Below are 19,905 nucleotides of genomic sequence, written 5' to 3' on the forward strand. Positions count from 1 at the left end.
TCCTAAATTTGCTCATTTCTGAAATTAAAACTGTAGAAAAAAATAGGTCATCTATTCACATATTCATGACTATTTAAAATTTGTCAATCTCTTGCTCATAAACCTGCCTAATTTTCCTGCATGCTGTTCATTTTAATGCAATATTATCTATCAAACCATAGTTGTACGGTATTTTTTTATTCCCTTTGTTGAAGGAACTAGGGAATTTAAGTTTTTTTTCTTTTAATTATGTCTAAAATTTCATCCATCATTCATCATCATCTCAGTCTGTTTTTCTTTTATGAAAAGTGATTGTATAAAAAAACTTGCAACAATACAATCCCGCAGGCTTGAATTATACTTGCATAGAATTATTGATAAGAACAGTGTAACTTGTCCTTCTGATGAAACACTTTTTTTTAGAAACCATGCTTATTCATTTATTAGTAATGATAAAAACTGCCAGGAGCTGTATTTCTTATGCCTCTGTGTAAAGAATGAACTGCCTCAAGGCTAAACATCTCCTACAAAATGTCTTCTCCTCTGGAAAGTGGCAACATCTTTAGGTTAATGATAAAAAATATTCTGTGGATCTATTCCTGTATTTCTTGGAATAAAAACATACATATATATTTAATTTTCCTCACCCATTATCATACTTCATTCATAAGCAAGACCCCTGTAATGCATCAAAATATGCTATAAATCCCACCAACGTAATAATTCAGAATAATTCCTAGAAAGCATGGACTATTGCAGTGTATTATGGCAAAAACTGTCAAAGTGTACTGCATGACGGCAAAAGCTGAAGCCAGTATGGAACCAAAGAATCACTGTTTTTCAGCAGCTGCACTGTTGCCTTCAACAGATCTAAGACAGTAGGAAAGCTGACCCTTTGGCAAATACGCAATATCATTTCAAAGCTAACCTCCCCAATTAGCGTACATAACAGCTGAGCAAAATTTCTCCACATCAGAGTTAAAGACATTACTGCTCACATAGAATTCCTCAAAACAACTTGGAAGAAAGGAAATGTTACATTGATTTCTTTTATTATTATTATTTATTTTATATATAGGTACCTATATGACCTTTGGCACCTCCTATTTTGGAATCATATTTCAGATTAATATTTCTTCTAGATTTCTAATGAAGACTTCATTAGGTTTGTATGGATTGCTGTTACATCACAATGGATGCCTCCGCAGAACTGTACACTTTCCCATCTATCATCGTAAGATGTTTTTCCATCTGCAGTTGACAGCAGAAGAGCTAAATGTAATTATCATCACTATACTGAGATCAAATCAAATAGCCTATTTTGCTCATATCAAAGTCAATATTATTTCATTTTTAAAATAAGAGTTCTCAGGACAAGCTCTCCTATTAAATTCACCACATAATCTATTCACACAGAGGGTAAAGTGTCACCTACTAAACGCCACTTTCGGTACCACAACTTGATACCAACAGTGATAGTTATAAATAGAATAGACTTAAATCTGAAACACAGAGCCAAGGGAATCAGCACATCTGCCTGCAGTTTTTGCCACTCTGGTTAACCATTATGTACAAGCATTACATAAGATACTCAAGAAAATATATATTAAATACAAATTCTTCATGCAGCTGTCAGCCAATTCCCAAGCACAGACTTAACCTCAGTATGTTAAGGGCTTCTCCCAACCATCATGTAAATCAATAGAAAAATATTTCCATGAAGAAAGAACTCATTTATAGAACTAGTGTTCCATATTACAGAATATAAACATGTCATCCGCTGTTATCAAAACTCATTAGACAACATAAGCCGGAGCTAAACTGGTTAGTCCTATTGAAACCATACTCTCCAACAGAGCTTTATCCCATCTGAAAATTTCTGACCAGTTCTAATTATACTTACCCTTTTTTTTAAAGGCCTTTTGAGAGTTATGTTGGAAAAGCACAATATTAGAACTGCCTATTATTGTTCTATAAGCTCTACAGTCCTTTTCTCCAAAGGCTATGGGAAAAGAAAGAAGGGCAGGTTAGCTGTGAAGAAAGACGTGCACCTAGGGAAGAACTGAATTTAGCTATAGCTTGCAAACTGCGTCCATAATCCAAACAAAAGTACAGCCGGTGAGGGAAAAGATGATCCAGTGGTTAGTCACATGCCACGATGCTGAGAGTCTTAGATAAGACTTCCCACTCTACTGCCAGTTTCCTACTTGACCTCACTCAGCTCACTTAACTACAACAGCCTGTATCAAACAGCATAGCCTACAACGGGATAGCGAAGCTGGTTAATTCCCATAGGTACAGTACCTGACGGCCTGAACAGCTCAGACAGGCACACTGCACTCCTAGCAGCCTGCACAGAACCAGTTCTGCTTCTCTGCACATATAGCATAAGCAAGCAGTCGTAGTCCAACTCTGAGAAACACTGATGCTAGTACCTACCTATTTTCCTAGTATTATGGTAGTAACTGCAATAGAAGAGCTCTATAGTAAAATTGGATTCTGTATCAGCTTAAAATGTAAGGAGAGCATAACAGTGAAAGTATCCAGTTTCTCACTGTTGATATACAACACAAATCTATCCCATTTCTTAGCTCATCTTGAATTTCTCAACAGTTGTGCTTCTGTCACCGTTATGATCTCTTAATAAGAAGTTCCTTTAGGGAAAGCGGAGTTCTCTTCTTAATTGACAGCATTTATTTGCCACTTTAGAGTAGAGGGCAAAGATGCTATTTGCAGACCTGATACAGCAAAGACTCCTGCAAGAGTCACTAAATAGCAGATGTTTTTGTGTTTTTTGTTTGTTTTTAAACAAACAAAACAAGAATATGACACTTAGTCCGGTATGTTTAAGCCCCTACTTATTCCCTAGAGTGCACATTCCTTCTATACTACACAACTTATGTACAAGCAACTCATATATATATATATATATATATCCTACTTAGTTAAAACACCATCATTTCAAACAAATTAGAACCACAGTATTTGTTGTTTATTTACAAAGTTTTTCTCTATGGGATGTCATACTTGTCTGTACTTTGCTATCTAAATAAATATACCTACTAAATCCATTGCATTATTTATAAGCAAAAGAACAAGAAAATCAGGTCATGGTATTCATTTTAAATAGATTTTTACTGTAGTTTCATATATTTTATGTTGCCAGTATCCAACACCTTCCAAGAATAAATTTTTTCATGGACTTGAATGGAATTGTGTGTCTTGTTTTTTCCTCTTGGACACTGAACTCACCCAATAACTCACCCTAAGCTGCTGAAACGTAGCATTACCTAAAATGCCATAATGTGTAAAGCTTGGCAGAAGCAGCCATTTGGAGGGTTTTGAGTTTGGTATCTTGGCCAAAATTCAAGGAGTTCAGTGATTACCAGGGACATTAAAAACCTGTTTATAACAACAACAGAGAAATAACACAGCTGCATGAATGTTTCAAGGAAGCTAGGCCTAGCTTGAGACCAAATCTCCAGACTTCCTCAGCAGACCTACTTTCTTCATACCAGCTTCAACTCCACATCAGGCCTCCACTATACAGGGAACTATAAGATCCCTATATTGGTATCTCCAGGGTTTGCCTTTGAGACAAGGAAGCCACATATTTTGATCCTTCATCATGAGCACGGAGGAAGGCCCATCTGAGCATGTAATTCTGGTAATACACTTTGATATCAGCCAGAAGTTGGATATCTGAGGGAGATATACAAGAAAGAATAAATAAGTAAATAAAATACAGTCAGAAATCATGAAATTTACTCCAATCACCACTCTTTCCTAGCAACAGGGACTAGGATAAATCAAGATGAGAAAATTCTTACCAAGTTGCACCAGCCAGTGCAATGCTTTTGCCTGGGCTATACAATAAAATTTTCAGAAAACCATAGGCTTGGGCAACATGCACATCCCTGTGACAGGGCAGAGGAATGTCAGCTAGAACTGCAGCTGTCTGCTTTCCAGTTACCTGGTGCAAAACCAGGATCTCTGGAGCACAATTCAATATGTGAAGAATATTAAAAATGTACTGGAAGTAAATGAAGACCCATTTTATTACAGGGCATTTTAAAAACGAAGTACCCACTTCGTAACATGAAGTCTATGAGACTGCAGTCTTAAATATTGATTTTGTATTCATTGGCATTGACAGAAGCAATTCTGCTTTTGTTGAATGTAATAAATATGGCTTTAAATAGAATAAGGCCCTTTCAGCAAGAAATTTTACATCTATCTGTTTATAAGCCTAAAATTAAAACCCCTAGAATTGAAAAAAGAAAAAAATAACCAAGGGGGTTTTCAAAAATTTAAAACTCTATCATGCATAAATGGAGCTCATCAGAGAAAGTAATTTCCCTGCAGAAAACACTCCATCTTTTGTTTTATGTAAGTTAGCAACATGAATATTTTATTCTTAGTGAAAATGCCATTACCCCCTTTGCATTTCATAGCTTTGCTTGGTGCCTGAAATAAATAGGCCTTTTTCCCCCCCCTACTTTGCTGTTCAAGCCTATTGCAATTACAAATTTTGCCATAGCTCACTAGATGTGAGAGTCTGGGATTTGGCATTAGCAGAGACTATATCCATTGTCCCTGCCTACCATCCATTCGACAAAGAGGAAGTTAAGAAATGTGCATTAAGGACAAAACACCGCATAGAGGGTAATTATTCTCAAGATATCCATCATAATTTGGAAGGCACACTGGCTGTCATTGTCTTCAGGTAATTTAGGTTTTTCTCAGAACTGACTACTTTCAACTCTGGCAAAATTTTACAATTACAAAGAAGGCAGTAAAAATACCTTTATTGCATATCCACATTAAAACAATGGTCTAAATGAATACCAAACTGAATGTACCAGAGAGAAGTATTTCAACTCCAGGATGAGAATAATAAAAAGAATCAGTACAATAGATAACATATTCCACTGCTGGGAGCTGTTGCACAAAACTGTGAGCAAAGTAGGCTGCACAAGAATACAGACCCTATACAAAATTGTATTTTAAATGAGTTTCATTTAGAGAAGCTTAAAAGTAACTTTTTCGATCAAGTTGAAAATTTGGAGAAGATAGACTATTTGACCTATATGCAATTCCATTATCATTGTAAATTCTCCTCTTTGAGAGCAATTTTATTTTTAATTTTCTTACTTGGAATGCAATAGCCTGAGTGACTGGTTTCCTTACTTAGTGTTGTTGGCAGTTTTTCCAGTCATTTTTACAGGTTTTTTTTGTTTTGTTTTGTTTTTAAGATTTAATATTTCCAAAAATGGTTGCATCATGTATCAGATCTTCAACCTAAAAAGGAATATACCTGTTCTAACTCCTGGACCTACATAGTGTCTTTACACTGCACAGGATAAGCCAGCCATGCCTTTCAGTCTCTGTTGTATGTAAAAAGGACTGAATGTATGCTGGCTACAAATGACATTTGAATTATGCTGCAAGGCAGACCACTGGCATGTTTAGTCAAAAGAGGAAGAGTCTACAAGATAAAATCGCTTTCCAATTGCAATACCCTAAGCCAGCACCAAAATGATTTGCCTTCTTAGTTAAAAACTATGAGAGAAATGAGAGACGCTGACTAATTTATACCAGTACTTAAAAGTCATCCAGTAAAAAAAAGCATTGTGTGTAAAGAATATCGATCTCTGAGCTCATTGGTGAAGGTACTACCTTCTATACTGCTGAAGTCCAGAAAACTCTTAGATCTGATACATTTCCAGAATAATTTTCAGTTCAGCTATCTGATTTTTGTCTTCATCTTTTCAAGAAAAATGTAAGTATTCCAAGTTTTGTAGTGTGGGGGTGTGAAAGTATGCATGTATGTGAGGATTCAATTCTTGCAACAAAGACATATGGACAAGAGTACCCCATGCTTAGATAGCCTGAAGAAAAAATTCTGAAAAGACTGTATCAATGTTTGTTCTCTGTTATATAAAGGTCTAAAAGACAAACTTTTTTTGTGATTACCAACAAACAAGAACAGACAAAATTCATCACTTACTGAAGTCATTATCTCAGCAAGTGGTAAAAGTTTGCCAACATGTAAGATGGGAATTTTAAAACTAAGTCAGGCCCAAGACTATGAGAAAAAAAAAGAGAATTTGACTTCAGTAGTCACCATTTAGCTATTGCAAAATCATACACTTAGTAAAACTGCTCAGTTTTATAGTAGTTTACATGCAAGTTGTTACCCGTCCTCTCTGAATCCTTCTCAGAATTAAGAAATGAATTGCTGATCATGTAATTTAACTCTATCTTTGGAGTTGAGGTCAACATATTTCACTTACTTTGTTAATCATTGCTTCTTTTTTACTGTAGTTTGTTAGTGAAATTAATTGCATATCTGCTTTAACTTACCTTATGAGGTCCTAATCCAATATGTATAAAAATACTCTGAGTTATATTTCAAATGATATTCTATATTGACCTAAAATAATGACCAATATTTATGGATTTTTGCTAGTAAGCCTCATGTCTCCAGCTTTTCCTCTCTCCATCTACTCCCATTTGTCTTTGATTCTATCAGTGTCCTTAACCACATTAGTGACCACAGGGTTTATCAAAATTACTTCATTGAAAATGCTAGTAGTGCTATATAAGTAGCAAATCACTCACATTTAAAATTTTAAAAAGAAATTTGGAAACAAAACACACCAGAAGAGTGCTGCTTCATTCACATCAAAGCTATATATGAGTTATAACTAGGGTAGGTCATTCTTGTGAACAATGCTGACGATATTCCAGAATCTAAATCCTGAATGATGGTGACAGAAGCTATAGCTGACGACATTTATAAATTAATAAATGTTAAATAGAACAAGAAGTTTGAATCCCTTTATAGTCTGTGAACTTTGTAGCAGTCCTCATGGTCTTCTGTATTTCAAAAATCACAAAGGCTGTTAGGTCAAATGTCTTCCCAGTCTGCAGCAGAAGTTGTATTTGGATCAAAAATCTACTTTCTATTTGCAGACAGAATGAAAAAAGAAATACTGCATTCTTTTCCAAATATTAGAAGGAAGATCCCAGACAGAGAAACAATAAACAGCCAAACATCTTTCATGACTGAAGTTGCCATATTAGCTTGCTTTTAAAGACAACCCTATATAGAGTGTGTATCATCAGTGACCATAAACTCTGGCACAGCAGTGCATTTTGACAGAGATGATTTTCTAGTTCCTTTATACTCTGATTCCTATGTTGGACTGCCCTTTATTAATACAGCCATAAATCAGTGTTATTACCTATATTTTAATCTAAAATATCAAAAAAGAATGGCATAACTCATAAATAGAATCTTGTGCTAATGCTCAAATCTCTCACTGAAAGCAACAGAATTTAACTTTGAAACCAAGTGGTTACTCATCTTGTCCATTAAGCCATATTTTGAAAAACAGTTTAATCTTTTTATCAGGCTCTCATTGCTTTATTCTCATGCCTTGTTATAACATTACATTTAGCAACAAATGTTTCACACAACCTTTCAACTGTGCTATTCTGAATGTAAATATTGGGCAGAAAGAAGCTAATGCAAGGAAATAATTTTCCTAAGGAGTTGGATTATTTCCTAATTGTTTATTACAGATGCATACTCTTGCCAAAAATCAAGAATTAAAATTCTACTTTCTTGAAAGCTTTAATGTTATTTGGATCTCTGAAGCATTTATATTTAATTTCACAGCAGTGTCACAATTCAAGAGGTATTTTTAATGTTTGCAGCAGTCAATTGTTGATTTATTTTCTTTCAGGCAAAATGCAAATAATCTCTTAAGAGGTTTGCTTGCAACATTGTGTTTGAGTTAATATATTTGCAGTGAATAAATTAAAAGAAGTCCAAATATGACTTTTTAAGGCCCTCCTGAATTTAAAATGTCTATTCCATTTTTTTTCCATTCCAATTATTTGGAAGCTGTCCTTCAAGAAGTAACTTGGAAGAAACTTAATCATGACCTTGGACCTTCTCCAGTGTAGGTTACATTTTAACCATGAACTTTAAGAGTGGGAAAATTAGCAGCTCTAGAGACCTAGCACCTCTTTGAGCTCTCCACCAGAAGCCTATTCTTGGCAGTGAAGAACCCCTTGTAAGCCAGTAGTCCCAAATTACCTGGAGGGTAATTGCTTCATGGAGCAGTTCAGAAAGGATTCAGATGCTAGAAGCTGTCAGAGCATTCACCTTCCCACTCTGTATTTTAAAAGCATCTCATAAAAATCTATTCATTGTCATCTTTGGTGTGGTCAGAGGCTGCTACAACCAACACAAGATAGCTTGAGATGTTAGACTTCAGAGACACCTAGACACCAGCCTTAGCTCAGTGCATTACAAAGAGAGGGTGCAACCAGACCAGGTCCTCAAGGGCTCAGGCAACCAGATTTCTTTGCTGGGATGCAGACTTCAAATTCATGGTTCCCAGGTCCGACCTACACTGCTCCTGTCCTACGACAGCTCCTGCCTGGCCCATAATTTCTCATTTCTATAGAAAGGAGATCCAGGCAAATGGAAAGAAAAAGGTGTCCCTTGGCCTGCCTTCATTACCTACCCAGGGTGTAGCAGTAAATTTACCCAGAAACTGCTGGGGAGTCCCAGATACCTAACTGAGCCCACTCAGAGTTAAGCAGCTCACCTGTAACTCCTTACCACCAATGCTCTTTGCAAGTCTCCAATTTATCCTGCTAAATATATGTGCAAGACCTGATAGAACATGAAGAGGTAAAAGTCTGGATTTTCAGAAAATACCAAGCAGGTCAGCTTTGGGACTAGACTACAGTAAATAATGATAATTAAACTGGCTACAAACCATGTTTAACAAGCTAGAGCAACTTCCTAGGGGGGTATCAAGAGCTAAATTTCCTTCAGAGATAACAGGGCTACGGAGGACATTGATTTTTTAGAAGAAAAAAAATCTGAGAACAAATCTTTGGGTAGCTTTTAATAGAAAAATTTTGAAGTGTCATTTTCCTAGAGAAAACTGCAATAGCAGTTGTTTTCCAATAGAAAAGTCTTTTGACAAATCATCAATGAACGTGCAGGAGCTATTAGGATAAGCTTGGCATTTCCAATAAAGCAAGGAATAGTAGTAGGAAGGTTTGCATTTTCTGTCATCTCTGAGTATATTAATGAAATGTATCTAATTTTTAAGCAGTTTCAATATTTGTTTCAGTGGTGCTTTCTGAGATGAATTATTTTTGTAAGATTCACTAACATCTGATAGTTATGTGCTTCACAGGAGGTTTTTTTTTTTAAATGTTCAACACATCTGACAATTATCTCCACCACAAATATTTCAAATATTTTTTTTTCTGCACTGTCTTGCAGCTCAAAAAAAATACACTTGAAGCTCAAACCTCTTTGCACTGGAATCAATTAAATTTGGCAATTATATTGAAATAAACAGGATGGAGTCTTAATGTAAAAATGTTGTAATGAACACCAGGTATTGCTGACAAAGATTTTGGATTTCAAATCATCTTGTATCAAATTAATCCCTAGTAAAATATTTTTTCCAGTTTAAAAAATCTGTTAACTATGTCTCTAAGAGACTGAAATTTGTCTTTGGTTCTATATATACATAATTAGCTATTTGTTTTATTTTTAGAATCAATTAATTCACTTCATGAAAAATGTTAGTGTTTTCCCATATACCTTTCATCCAAGAAGACACTTTCTTTTATATAAGTTGTTTTCTATTTGGAAATGTAATTATCTTTATAAAAAGATAGATTAATGTTTGATAGCCCAGCCTGATTAATTGTTACTGCTTAGAGGAAGGAGGAAAGATTATTATGGGAACTATGCAAATAATTTGTTAGATTTTTTTTTCCCCAGTGGAGTACATTATTATTTTGTATAATGTATTTTCTAATGAAGTCAAGATTTAGCTTCACTGCAATTTATTCCAGATTATTAACTTTATAACTTTGACCTTCTATTTCCATGAACGTTGAAACTGTATCCTGAAAATCAAATTACAATTTGGAGTTTACTGACCAAGAAGATTGCATCAGGAAAACTGAGCCTCTTACAACTTTTCTGGAATAGTCTAAATGCAAGTTTGCGCCTGGGCAAAGCGAATTCATATACAAATGAATAACCACGGGTGAATGATTGCATTTATTTATTGTATTGTTTGCTCAACTCTTACTTTGATCTTTATTATAAATAAGAAATTATATTAATGACTCTTTAAGAATCACACAAGTGGAAAACAATCATTCAATGCTCCTCAGTGTGAAAATACACTGTCTGAAATAGACTCTAATTTCTTTATTTTTCTTTCTTCTTTCCTATTTTTTTCCAACATCTGCTACATAAGAAAAATAGTTATTTTTGAAAAACTTCCCTACCTTAGTTTTATGATAATCATAACTACATTCATTTGAAAAACACAGATTCAAAATTATAAATGTTGGCAATGTTCTCTATTATTCTACTTCTTCCAGACAGGCAAACACATTCACCTTTATATCATGTGGCATTATTTAATCTTTTTCAAGGTAATATAATGACTATAACCATTAAAATTCAACGTCCTATAGCAGATAGTGTATATTCTTATCCAACCAGATAAATGTTTTGGCAAAGGAATCTATAAGGACAAATTATATTTTTTGGAAATAAGTTAATTTTACAAAACCCTCCATTTCCATTCAGTGCATCTTAAAATACAATATAAAAGCTGAGAATTGTTAAGTCAGACAGAATTTGCAGCGGATAGGCTCATGTTAAAACAACTTTCACCCAAAAAAAAAAAAATTGAAGGGAAAGATGGGAAGAACTGAAGAAAGGATTTTTAATTTTGTTCATATTCCTCTTATCTGTGAACTATTGATAGCTCAGTGCAATATAACATCTCAAAATTCTCAATATCCACCTATGTAGAACTTTATCCAGTGACATCCAATATTTTGGACCACGTCCCTTAGCAGCCCAGCACATCTGATCATCATACTTTCCAACCTTGTCTCCAGCCTACCAAGATCAAGGAGCAGATACAAGGGGAATGTCCCTCTTCCAAAACAAAGTACCAGTATTCATAAAACAGTACACCTGCCATTACATGAAGAATCAGCAGCTTCGCTTCAAGCAACACACAGTGAGATTACCACGCAGTTTTATCCATGTGTTCTGCCATTTTAAGGTATTACCAAAGTTTCAGACTCTGCACAGCTTATATATTGTAATTCTGACTTGTGCTAAGACCACTGAAAGTACGATGCAATGGTAAAATTTCTGACCTGGTAATCCAAGCCTTATCTCATATCTAATGGATTTATTTGGCCTTTGCTGTTTCAAATACATTTCTGTTGAAGTCTGATACCATAGCCAAATGTTGTGACACAACCTTCATGCTCCTGTTCTGCCACAGCCCCTAAATACTCCAAAAACAAAGTAATTCCTTGCATGAAAAATTGTATCCATCTCCTACAGCAGGTGTCATGTGGTGGAAAATCCTCAACACCTATTTGAATGTGGTGGTTTATTTTGCATCTGTGCAAAATACATAGGACAGCATCATTGTAAGGTTTAATTATCTCACTGGAGTCCACATTTGTTGTTCTTTTCATTCCCCATTTAACTGCAACTTTACCCTGAAGTTCTCATACTATCCTCTAATTGACTAACATTTTCTTGTTATCTTCTTGTATTTGAATTACAATGCTGCAAATAGTAAAGCACTGGGGCAGAAAAAGTGTCACACCAAATTGTGCCTCAAAAACCGAACTGTTCACAAATCAAAGAGAAAGTTATTAAATACTGAGAATTAATGAGAAAAATCCACACGTCCTGCAAACTTCTAGCTGAGTTCTGAATGGATCACGTCTGTATCACAAACACTTTTTTTTTTCCTCTGCCTAACTTGCAGAAGAAAACTTTCAGTTAATTCGTAGTTTGATATGTATACGCAAAGAACTCATCAAACAAGAGTTGAAAGTACATTTAGTTCTCAGCAGGTAAAATGACCTCCCCTCCCTTTCTTTCTGCATTCTTCCCTTGCCCCCTTCCAGAGAACTGCTGACAAGGACTGTCTCTTCTCTGGTGTGTATTGTAGAAAGCACACTAAGAATTCAATCTTAATCGGAAACCTCCGGTGTGCCCAGCTTTTAGATTTCTAGCCTTCGCTGCCCCAACTTCCTTCCAAATCTTCCTAATTTCAACTTCTATAGCTGCTGCCTTTCTTGTCCAAGTAGCTTAACGCAAAACAGAGCTATTCCAGTTACTTTACTCTCAAAACTCCTTGGGTCTCTTCTTCTGCTAAAAGACTGGACAGCAGAGAATGGCTGAATTACATTTTTTTCCCAACATTGATCCAGTCATTGAAAATAAGATTATCAAACTTCAAAGCATTTCAAACAAAATAATTTTTTTTACTAACACCATTGTCAATCAGACAACATCACATTGTTCCCTGTTTGCTACCACATACCGAAAGACACGGTACACGTGACGTTTCAATTAAATGGGCTTTTTTTTTTTTAATAGGTTAACATGGTAATATGGACAAAGTTACACATACTTACAGTTTGTCTTTCATAATCTCCTTGATAATCAAATACTCTGTTTTTGGAATTGCTCTGACATCTTTTTGTTTCATTTCTGTACTGTGACAAGTGCTCCACACATTCCCAGTGACATTATTTGCCAACATCTTGACATGATGTAACCATGATGGCTTTGCAACACCCAGTGCTCTGAAGACTTGGAAGAGCATTTCATCTGACATTGTAACATCATGTCTGCGGATTCACAATGACATTCTCAGGAGACTATTTTGATCACACAAAAAAAGCTTACTGGAGTGATTAGAAAATTTGCAACGCTATAAAATGTAATAAGGAAAATTAATTAAAACTATTGCATTTTTAACTCAGCTGTTTCCAAACTTTTTATTAAAAGCAGAAAAACTTTACCTATGCTTAGAGACTAGACTTACAAACCAGACCAGAGTACTCAAAATTACAGCCCTGAACTTCTGGATGCTACAACAATTGGAGTTAGGGGTGAAGATTTCTATTACTGTACATCTTAGTCATCTCAGAATGGGATTTCCGAGAGGTACCATTCACAAAGAGGTGCTTCAGATCTGTGATCAGAAATGCCAGAGGGAAGAAAAAAAAAAAAACTTTTTTTTTTTTAATGATACATGTGCTTTCTTCTTTTATAAGCATGGCAGAGGGAAAAGCTCAGCTTCTTTACTACAGCTTTACTTATAAAACAGGCAGTAGCTGAATTGTGTTTTTTGTTTGTTTTGAGGCAAGGCAAGTTAAAGGAATGAAGCCACACCCTTTAAATGAACTGTCTTATCCCCGCTTGAGGAGTAGGCTTGAGGAGGTGGGAGGAAGGGGTGGTGAAAGGCACTCCTGAAGCACTTGGTGCTTTGGTGGCTCTGTTGGTGTAAGAACAGGGTCTACTAGGCAATTTCTCTGCAAATTTGCTGGATCAGCCTAGTCAAGTGAGGTGGGTGAAGGTTACTTCATTTGTGCACACAGAGCTACCTCAACCCATGAAGACTAAGGGTTTCTTCAGTATACCCCAAATAAAAACTGTAGGCATCTGGAAAACTTGTAATCAAAAACCGCTGTATACAACTAGGCATGATCTGAGCAAGGTTTTTCACTTCCTTCTTAGGGTCATAATTCCAGATGTAAGACACTAAAAGCAAGTGTTAGGTGGGACTTAAGCCCTTAAGCCATTTTAGTGGCACAAGCTCTAATTGCCTATAACTCATGCTGTACTATCTGCTTAGCACATAAAGCTTGTCTATAAATACATAAATGTTTTAAAATCCATACTTCTGCCTAGGTCTGAGTAAATGAAATTGGAAATATGGTACAGATTTCTGTGTTTGTTTGTATGCTCCAGATTCAGAAGGAAATACTTTAAAGTAGGTTATCTGTTTTGGTGGGCTTTTGTTTTGTTTTTGAAAAATGAGTCTGCTTCTAAGCACTTAGATTTATGAGAAGACACAGTTTAGTGTCTTAGGAATAGCAGTCACACAAACTCCAGTGCTTTTCTTAAGCTGCATTAAGGAAAGGTCATCTCAGCTAGACGTAGCACTAATAGCACTAACAGTATTTACTGGCTCTCTCTCAAAAAAAAAATAGTCACAACACATCATTTTCACTTATGTTCAGTTAATCTGCATATCCCTAAGAATTGAGTATCTTGTATGCTGCTTGTCACTTTGCTGGGACAGCCAACAGTACTTAACCGACACATCTACTACTGCCTTGTGACTGCATGCGAAATAATCCAGCAGTAAGGTGTTTTATCCAGAAAAGTGGTATATCGATAGTTGCCTAGCTTCTCTCCCCAGCTCTTGGAATTTATGGAAGATCACAGTAATAATTCATTGCACTGCGACTGAGAGTCCATCATGTATTAGAGCTCATCTCTTCTGTGATTTAAAACCACCTACACAAGTGCTTTAGAGCTATTTCTGAGATTCCCTGAGCTGTTCTAGTCTGTATGAATCATGAAGCCAGTGAAAGTTTTATAAAGTTTCACTGTTCTTTCTTTTTTTTTTTTTTTTCCTTCCCCTCAATGTAGAATGAGAGAGCGCTCCTGCCTGGGTCTTTTGGGGATACATGGAGAGGAACAAAGCTGAACCATCTGGGTCAACATCATTCTCTCTTCTGACACTTACTTCAGTGCAACATGAGGCTGGGAATACCAGATCCAGTGCTTGTGTACGGCGTGGGATCAACCCTAGGCTGTGTCGTGTGTTTAGTCCACATAGTTTATGGACAAGGAGCAGAATAAGATGGATTCTAGACATATTGATAGGCCACAGGACACAGTCTATGACTTTTCAATCACTAAAAAAGCTTTTTCAGTATGAAATAAAGCCATCTCAAAAGAAAAGAAGTCTGTTCCCAGACACATTACACATCCCACTACAGCCGGACCATCCTGGGTGGTAGGGGGATGCATCACAAGTGGTTAAATCCTCTCATTTAACCCACGAAATTACCTGGGATCTAGCACCAGATCCCATGAAAAGTCTTGGCACCACTAGATGCCCTTGCTTCAGATAACTGACTGCAGCCAATACCTGACATACTTTGCTGATCCCATATAATAAAAAACATGTACATATGATATGCAGTAAAATATTGTATTTTCATAACAATCAAAGGAGAGCTACAGCTGCACTTCAGAAGCAGAAGCATTTAGGGAGGTTAGAGAGATAAGATTAACCTGCCTATACATGTCCACAAGCATTTTCTCCCTCTATAAAAACATCTCAATAATGCCAAGTTAAAGACACAGTGGGAAATAGATTTCCTTTTGCATAATCAAAATGGCCCTCTAAGCTTTAGCAGCAAAGCCAATGGTCTGAACATTCTGGTAATAAAAAAAGCTACAGTATTAATCACGACTCAGACATCAGCCGGAGAAGCCAGCACATTGGTGTGTTGGTGTCACCGTCACAAAGTAGAAGTGTAACTCACCAGGAAAATCTCATTGTACCAGGAGTGTTTTTAATAACACTCCAACGTTCTCCACATTCCCTTCAAATCAAAACTACAGAGTGGAATTTGTTGTTGTTGTTTTTTCAAGTCTGTAGGATTACTTTTCCCTTCTCTGTGCCTAACAGCACTCATGCAGTTATAATTAGGTGTAGCTATATACCACCTAAAAAAAAAAAAATCACAAAATTGGGCTTGTTCATCTCTCTCATGCTCTCATGTGTACAGAGAAATGCAAGTAGAGCAAAATCCATTTTTTTCCTTATAAAAGGGTCTGTGTCTGTGTGTATGTATGTGGCAGGAATAGTTCTTTAAAATGGACATATCCACTATGATGGATTCCACTGTTATATCATCTAGGGCAGCAAGAAGCTAAAATCCAGAGAAAAGTAATGTATTTCAGTCATGTGAGCTACCAGAGCCGTCAATGTAACAGACTAGCTCTTTTCCAGAGAAGAAACTGAGACCACCCAAGAACATCATAAGATGACACTATGTCTGGACTTCAATAGGCATAGATAGTACCCAGAAAAAGGATAGTCACAGGATGGTGGTTTTTTTTGTTGTTGTTTTGTGTTTGTTTTTTATTGTTGTTTGTTTTATGTACAATAAAACTACAAAAAAGTTTGAATAGTTAAAGGCTAATTGTAATACTCAACAGTATTTTATGCCTTTTTCATAAGTAAATGGCATACATGCGCTGCAAACAAAGGTATAAGGTAGCATCCTGCAATATGAAGATGCTGACTAACCACAACAGCTGGGAAAAAAAAAAAAAGGCAGAAGGAAGGGTTTCCAGGTTCTTCAATGCTTCTGACACATCTTAATTTCTCTTTCTAATGCACAGGAAAAAATGAAGGTACTCGATTCCAATTTTCAAATAAAAAACTTGGGATATTCCTAAAAATAGGATTCAGTGATTTTCATTATCTCAATGGAGACACTAAGTCTCCCTTCTAGACCTGTGTGTAATTAGACTCACTGCCATAAATTTGATCCATTGCTTCAAAACTGGAAATTCCCAATTTAGGCAACTAGGAAAAGTACAAGACAAAATACTGTGACCGAACTAACCACGGATGCTTAGAAAGACTGGATGCTTCCAGGGAATGCTAATATCACGCAGTTTACAAGCACCTCAACAGCTGAAATTCCTTCATGAAAATTTAAGGGACAATTTAAAATAGCAATAAAAAACCACAAACAGAATTTGCACATGGATTATTTACAAATAGGAAAGAGGCCTTTATTAGTCAACTTAATTGTTCTTTCAAATTGCACACACAGCACTCTCGGAGTGTTGTTTTCTGCCATCAGTCACTCAGAGTGCACCTGTGGGCAACCATCCTGGCAGAGCTGTTAATGCTGCTCTGCTATAGAGATGATTGCCTCTTTTCTTCTTGCAATCATATCCACTAAAATGAAAAACAAAATCACCTAGAAAAAAAACAACAACAATATATTTTCATTTTGAATTTATTTTTTCCTTATTATAAATTAAGGCTGCTGCAACCTACCAGCATTGTTTCAAGTGAAGTACAAGCAATGAGCCTTCAATCATGCACTCCGTGTGATTTGCATATTTGTACTTCTTTAAAGACCTGGGCAAAATATTAATGTGACAAGCAAATGTAAGGTAAGAAGTAGCCAAGCATGTTAATGCATTAATGCACAGATCCTATTTCAAAGAGGTAAGATGACACTTTTGGACAGTTCAAGTAGATGACTAATTCAGAATGAAAGTAAAACCTTTGCTCTGATAGTTTAAGTCAGAAGAGTCACAGTAGACATTAATAAGTCAAGAACTGTATTCGTACATTTGTCTTACTCTCTATCTCAAACTTCCAGCAACAGGGGAATGCAAAACACAATTTAAGTAGCAGACAGTAAATGAAACAAAGAAGTAGATGACTATAAATGTGTCCCACCTTTATCATTGCCATGTTGTCTGAGAAACTGAGTCATTGTTTATGGCCTGTAAAGTGTACTAATGTCAAAAATCCTCACCAAAATCTACACGTCTAGCTCAGCTCTATTACAAAAATGTCCATGTTTACATGAAGGTATAATCTAAAGAAGAAACACATTCTCTGTAATTAATCATAGATTCTCCATTCACTGTTCATAATCAACCTCAGCCTCAAAATACCTTTGACAAGGTTGCTTTGACAAGCCTGCAAAGCTGCTAAAAAAAACGTTCCATGGTAGGCTTTAGCAAAGCCTTTTGGGAAATGAAGGACACCTGGTAAATATTTTCTCCTTTTTACTTTTTAAGCTTCAATACCAGTAGGTCCTAAAATTTACACTCAACCTTAGAGAACTTTTGGCAAAGTTTTGAAACACTTTGTACCAATGAAGGACAACAAAAAAGATGCACACTTTTTGCCCAGCCCTAAAAGTGGGTAGTCCTGATTGCCCTTCATCTACATGGACTTCACACAGCTGTAACTGTTTATTTCACTACAGTTAGTCTCGATTTACTCTAGCTCAACTGAGATAACAATCAAATTACCCATCCAGCTGGGGCTGCAGGATACTGTTCGATTACCTAAGGTGGCAATTGAGCAGGATGCCAGGGTTAAAATTTTTGCTTTTGCAAACACACTGGCAGATTTTACTTGCATTATGGCATTGTCAGGAACAGCATTTATGTCTATCCTAGCAAATGTTACAAGTGCTGGTAATATTTCCAGGTACCAAGCACTATTAAACTGTAGCAGGATCTCAACAGAGTTTCTGCCCTTCTCAGGTATTTCTCTCCCAGGCAATTCCTGGCCACAGCAGCAGAGTGAGAACATTTGGGGACCATTCCACATAAGGAATGTGTGTCCACCCAACATGGGTTGGGGGCTTATGGGCTCTCCTATAGCCTGCAACAACCCCAGGTGTTTCCTCTTAGCCATTTAGGCAAAGCCATGAAGCCTCACAATGCCTTGGTACCTTGTAATGAGGTACTAAGTGCATCTCATCTAAAATAAATGATTGTAAGGAGGGCGCATGCTAAATTTCAACCTACCAGAAGGTTATCCAAAAGCACTGGAGTTAAGATATGTAACAGCACAGTATATTCTGACAGAAGATTGAAATGTTGAAACAATTTTTTTAAAGCCTTCCCTTAAAATAAAGCTCCCTTCCTGGCTCAAGAAAATTGAGTAATATTTCATGTCTACAGTTATTTGTGATGATGAAAAGGAGTTCATCTGCTGACAACCTGTCCCTTATACATCAAGCACTGCTCTAACAGTATGAGAGAAGGAAGACAGTTGAGTGTAATTCAAGTGAAAAAAAAAATCAAGTCTCTGTATATTCTAAAATAAGGGTTGATTATACTGCATATGCATGCCCATAAATTACTGTACCATAATTAAAAGTTGTCGAAACATGAGAGTCTTACTCCACCCCCGTTCCCCCCACCCACCCCCATCCCACAAATTTTCACTATGTTTCAACATACTGCAGTAGCAGACTTAAAAATCCCCTAGACAGGTTATAAATTTATCCTCACGAGAGCTAGAATTCAATTACAACTGCTTCTGAAAACCAGGCTCTTTAGTAGAACACAACACTTGTGAACCAGCACAGCAGCATTTTCAAATCAAAGGTTTCTAGCTTGCTGCTGAAAGCTGAAAGTTTGTTTTCAGGCGTTTCATTTTTTTGCTAAGAAGTCAGAACTTTCTGTAAAGAGCACGCATTTCTCACACAGAAAATAATTCTAATAAAGAAAACAGTTTCAACAGAATATTTTGTGCCCCTTCCACAATGAAATCATGCTGGTTTGCCTTTTACAAAGCAACAGCATGAAACTTCAAGCTTCAGAGCTAATCCAGTAGAGCAGCCTCAGTCCCAGTGAAATTTAATCACAGAAGGTGCCCGGCACACCCACAATGACCAACCTCACATTATTCATTTAAATCAACTGTGCCCTTCCCCGCCCACCTCCCCCCACCCCCAACCCCCCCCCCAAGGAAAGGGGAGTGAAGGAGGAAGAGAGGGCCCTTTTTTTTCTGTCTTGGTGGAGCCTTCTACATATGATGCATTTGAATTACACTGTTTTATCTCGAGTGACAAATCTGTTATACTTTGGCTGCACCAACATCTTAGAGGCACGCTATTTCTTTCATTCATTTCCCTTGTGCTTTTACCTCAGTACCTAATGTGCTGTCAGAATCCCAGAATCCATCCATAAGTATTATGTGATGAGTAACTGCTGTACATGCAAGCACACAGGAGAAATGAGCTTTCCTTTTTTCATTGCAATCATTTACATAGTGAATACGATCCCATATAAATTACTTCCTGTCATCTCTCTACATTTGATCACCTGAAGGATCCTTCTATCAAAACTGGGGGAAAGAAAGAAAAACTACCAACTATTTGACACTCCTTCATCCTTAGAGTTTGAAGGTTTGTACAGCTTTATATTCAAACTGCTATACTTTCTGATGGTTTCTC

General features: G+C 36.5%; 1 long non-coding RNA gene across 2 annotated transcripts in view; it reads right to left on the minus strand.

Moving 5' to 3' along the window:
* Positions 1-16,674: 16,674 nt before the first annotated feature.
* The window catches only part of LOC310898478, a 147,895-nt gene continuing 144,664 nt past the window's right edge, over positions 16,675-19,905 (minus strand). For both annotated transcript variants that reach the window (XR_014583323.1, XR_014583324.1), the window contains 2 exons: positions 16,971-17,054; positions 16,675-16,890 (listed from right to left, as the gene is read on the minus strand). This is a non-coding gene — a long non-coding RNA (uncharacterized lncRNA). The remainder of the gene's footprint in view (positions 16,891-16,970; positions 17,055-19,905) is intronic.

This window comes from Anser anser (genome assembly GCF_964211835.1).
Source record: "Anser anser genome assembly, chromosome: 4".
Classification (NCBI taxonomy): Eukaryota; Metazoa; Chordata; class Aves; order Anseriformes; family Anatidae; genus Anser; species Anser anser.